At 33.9% G+C, this 5,235-nt stretch overlaps 1 long non-coding RNA gene across 1 annotated transcript; it reads right to left on the reverse strand.

Moving 5' to 3' along the window:
• Positions 1-453: 453 nt before the first annotated feature.
• LOC138988617 (uncharacterized) lies at positions 454-5,015 on the reverse strand. The gene is made up of 3 exons (XR_011464889.1): positions 4,884-5,015; positions 2,446-2,500; positions 454-590 (listed from the first exon to the last, which is right to left on the reverse strand). It is a non-coding gene; the product is annotated as an uncharacterized lncRNA (long non-coding RNA).
• Between the last annotated feature and the right edge of the window lie 220 nt (positions 5,016-5,235).

Consider the following 5,235-nt stretch of genomic DNA (forward strand, 5'->3'; position numbering starts at 1 on the left):
AAATACAGATCAAGAAGCAATAGTTAGAGCAGAACATGGAACAAGAGACTGGTTCAAAATTGGGAAAGAAGTACATCAACATTGTATACTCTCAGCCCAGAATATTCACTGGAAAGACTGATGCTAAAGCTGAATCTCCAATACTTCGGCCACCTATGTGAATAATTGACTCACTGGAAAAGACCCTGATGTTGAGAAAGACTGAAGGCAGAAGAAGGGCATGACAGAGTATGAGAAGTTTAGATGGCATCACTGACTCAATGGACTTGAGTTTGAGCAGACTCTGGAAGATAGTGAAGGACAGGGAAGTCTGGAATGCTGCAGTTCATGGGGTAGAAAAAAGTCAGACATGATTTAAAAACTGAACAAAAGCTATCTGTTAAAGGAGTAAATAAAAGTCCTGTGGAAAAGTTTATAAATTATCAAGGAAAATTATTTATTTTTTATTGTTATTTAAAACACATTTTTTAAAAACATCATTAAATCCACTTTTACAAATAGGTTCATTTCACATGCTGGGAAATCAATGCTGAAAATTCTCCAAATTAGGCTTCAACAGTACGTGAACCGAGAACTTCCAGATGTTCAAGCTGGATTTAGAGAAAACAGAGATAAAATTGACAATATCTGTTGAATCATAGAAAAAGAAAGTGAATTCTAGAAAAAAAAATCTACTTCTGCTTCATTAAATACACTAAAGACTTTGACTGTGTGAATCACAGCAAACTGTGGAAAATTCTTCAAGAGATAGGAATCCCAGACCATCTTACCTGCCTCCTGAAAAATTTGTGCAGATATCAAGAAGCAGCAGTTAGAACCAGACATAGAACAACAGACTGGTTCCAAACTGGGAAAGGAGTATGTCAAGGCTGCATATTGCCAACCTGATTATTTAGCTTATATGTAGGGTACATCATGTGAAATGCCAGGCTGAATGAAGCACAAGCCGGAGTCAAGATTGACAGGGAAATATCAATAACCTCAGATACGCAGATGACATCATCCTTATGTCAGAAAGTGAAGAAGAACTAAAGAACCTCTTGATGAAAGTGAAAGAGGAGTGTGAAAAAGCTGGCTTAAAGCTTAACATTCAGAAAACGAAGATCATGGCATCTGGTCCCATCACTTCATGGGAAATAGATGGGGAAACAATGGAAACCTTTAGAGGGTCTTTATATTTGGGAGCTCCAAAATCACTGCAGATGGTGACTGCAGTCATGAAATTAAAAGATGCTTGCTTGTTGGAAGAAAAACTCTGGCAAAGCTAGACAGTGTATTAAAAAGCAGAAACATCACTTTGTCAACAAAGATCTGTCTAGTCAAAGATATGGTTTTTCCAATAGTCATATATGGATGTGAGAGTTGGACAATAAAGAAAGCTGAGCACCAAAGAATTGATGCTTTTGAACTATGGTGTTGGAGAAGACCCTTGAGAGTCCCTTGGACTGCAAGGAGATCCAACCAGTCCATCCTAAAGGAGATCAGTCTTGGGTGTTCATTGGAAGGACTGATGTTGAAGCTGAAACTCCAATACTTTGGCCACCTGATGGGAATAACTGACTCACTGGAAAAGACCCTGATGCTGGGAAAGATTGTAGGTGAGAGGAGAAGGGGAAGACAGAGGATGAGATGGTTGGATGGCATCGCTGACTCGATGGACATGAGTTTGAACAAGCTCCGGGAGACGGTAATGGACAGGGAGACCTGGCGTGTTGCAGTCCATGAGGTTGCAAACAGTTGGACACAACTGAGTGACGGAACTGAACTCAACTTTAGAATTAAGCAGTTGAAAAACAAACAAACAAACAAACAACTCAGTTTGAAGTTATCTTCATCACTAGAACAATCTACTTATTTATTTATTTTAGTTTCAGTATACACTAATAAAAATATTTAATCTCTTAATAACTTGTGTGCTGTTATGAGTTTAACCTTTGGTCCTGGCAATTAGAATTTTGTCATGTACTGAGCAAAGAGTGTTGCATTTTGCTTTAAAAAATTAGTGTGAAAAAAAGAATTTTGGACACAGTATTTTCAGGCGACACATAGGATTCACTAGAATGTAATATATATCATTCTTAGGAAATAATCTTTCAGTATGACAAAATGGGCAATTTTCTGATAATATAAAATCTAAGGAGGTATAAATTGTCTTAGGAAACAATCAAGCTCATTACCAGCAAGCACTTTCAATGTGTCATCTATTAATATACCTGAAGTGAGTGAAGTGAAGTCACTCATTTGTGTCCGACTCCTTGGGACCCCATGGACTGTAGCCTACCAGGCTCCTCTGTCCATGGGATTTTCCAGGCAATAGTACTGGAGTGGATTGCCATTTCCTTCTCCAGAGGATCTTCCTGACCCAGGGATTGAACCCGGGTCTCCCGCATTGTGGACAGACGCTTTACCATCTGAGACACCAGGGAAGTCCGTTAATATACCTACCATAGAATAAAAATCCTCTTTTAGTCTTCATACTTGAAAATGAGGTGTGAACATCCTATGGAAAAGTAGTTACTGATGAGTACTGCTTATGAAGCTATATTAAGATTTTTAAAGTCTTATTAAGAATTGGTATAGCAAAATATAGTTTTTCTCATTCTTAGAAATTAAGAAGGCTGAATGGCTCAATCATTAGGCAAAATGACTGCATTTTCGATGGCATAAAAAAAAAACATAAATTAGTATTTAAGATTCAGAAAACTTTGATTTTCTTTGCACAGAAATGTTTGTTCCATACTATGAATCACTTTTCTGTACCTTCTTTTCCCCTCCTGGTAATTACTAAAATGAAATAGTTCCATATCATTTCATTCTAAGCAGTTTTCTTTGTAATATGTTACATTATAGAAAAAAACTGTTACTTTTATTATTGCTTTATTATTTTAAAATTGTATTACTATTTAAAATTGTTATTATTAAGTATTGTGAGAAAGTTCTACGTTATTAACTAACAAGTTAGACACAAAATTTATTTAGCTGAAATTTTAAGAAGTAATTATCTATATAGCATAAATTTGTTCTTAAAAAATACTTTTAGAAAAGATTATCTGTATAACAATTTTATAGTATTCTATTTCTTTTAGTCCTTTGAAGTATTTTCTCTGTATTTCCTTTTTGACAGAAAGTGCATGCAACTTACAATATTTCTTTAGTCTGATTTCTAAAACTCTATGCTTATTGTAGAGTTACTCCTACAGTGCTTCTATTACTTATATGTCATTCATATTAGACACTAAATATATTTAAACCATGTTTCAAATTCCTCTTCCCATCTTATAAGAGCTTAACAACTCACAATTATAATTGCTAATATTTACTCATGTCTTCTGTGTCCTTTGCTTTCTTTACAAAGGAATATGATTTTAAACTTCCAGAAGGGAAATTTTTAACTAGTACACCATCAGCTGTTTACTGTATGACCTTACACAAATCACTGAGAAATGTTTCTGTTTTCCCATGTGTAAAATGGGAAATCTTAGAGATTATATTTGAATATAGTGAAACATATGTTTAAAACACTCAGCTCATGTTATGCTTACTTTTCTATTATAACAGTAAAGAATACTTGTCTTGATAAAATATAATTACATAATTTATTTCAATTATATTTTAAAACCAAAATCAAATGGAAAAATTTATTCCAAACTAAGAGAAGGTACTGCAACTTCCAACCAGGCATATGAACTGTGCTAAAGCAACATTCTTCCACAGGTAGCACATAAGGATGGAAATTAAATCCTGCTTGAAGGTATATAGAAGGGGTTAATTTTAAGTGTAGAGCCTAAGGTTGTATTTAGAACAAATCAAGGCAAATAGATTCATGTAATTTACATATTGTGTTCTTTGTTAGCATTTGTGGGGTCACCATCTATAGGCTCCTTTAGGTGTTTCTTTCGTGTTTTTATTTTACTTTTACTTACCTTATAGACATACTAAAGTTAATTTTCCTTATGACTCTGAAAACAAACTATTACTCATTTGACAAAATGTGTATTTGCAAAGCTGAATCATTAGCTTTTTAATCTAAGTAAGTTATATCATTGGCAAAATATGATTCCATTTTGACCTAATTTTGTAGACTTATCTAAAATTAAACCAAATTAGAAGACTCTGTCATTAGCCTCATGTTCAAAAATTGCAAAGATCTAGATCTATTTAATCATTTCATAAAATTTTTATTTATTTACATTTTCATTCTGATTATCATATTTATCAGAAGTTAGATTTGTCCCTGTGTCATTGTTTTAAAATTGTTAAAAATTCCAGCTGCTATCCTGCCTCCACATTCTATTTCCCAATTAACTCAAGAAGAATAAATTAAATTTTCATGTTAACATCATTCATGAATTAGAAACATATAAAGACATGAGCACAGTTCTTCCAGGACAACTTATTTCTTTTTTAATGAGTCATTGAATATCAGGCTTATAAGTCGGCTTAATACATGAAGTTGACTACCATTTGCTGAAACTCACTCCTGGTTTCTGTCTATATAGGATGCTGATAATTTCACTGATTTTTTTTTTCCCCTAACATAACATAACATAACATGTCTAGTTCTACAAAAGGTGGGTATATTTTTATGGACTTAAGTAAACAAGTATCACTTGCTTTTTGAAAAAGTTCACTTTATGCCACTTAGCTTTTATGAAAGATCCTCAGTAGTACCTATTTTTATTAATTAAAAAAAAAGAGGAGTTTCACTTTTACAAAAATGGCAGAAAGCATTAAATGTTTGTTTTGTAGTGTGCTATTAAAGACAAAGCACACATCCTGAGCACTGAGAATACAAGACCAAGCTTTTCCTGGGAATTACATTAAGCGTCTCAGCTTTGAGTTGTGGTAGCTTTGAAGTGTGTCTCTGAGGATCTGTGCTTTACCTGGATTTTGTGCATCCATTAGCAAGAATGTGTCCTCAGGTAACTGCTTCTTCACGTTATGCCATTTCAGTTTATGAAAGGTTGGACGAAGAATGCCCTACTTGTGGATAGCAGAGAAAATCTTTAATGTGGTGCACTTATTCAGCCTTTTCCACATACAAATGCAATATTGCAACTGGAACTCAATCATGCTAATGGATATAAAGACAAAAAAGAAGAAGTAAAACTGTCACTATTTGCGTATGACAGGCTACTGTACATAGAAAATTGTAAAGATGCTACCAGAAAACTACTAGAGTTAATCAATGAAGTTAGTATACTTGAAGGATACAAAATTAATGAGCAGAAGTCT

The sequence above is a fragment of the Bos mutus genome, chromosome 7 (assembly GCF_027580195.1).
Source record: "Bos mutus isolate GX-2022 chromosome 7, NWIPB_WYAK_1.1, whole genome shotgun sequence".
NCBI classification, from domain to species: domain Eukaryota; kingdom Metazoa; phylum Chordata; class Mammalia; order Artiodactyla; family Bovidae; genus Bos; species Bos mutus.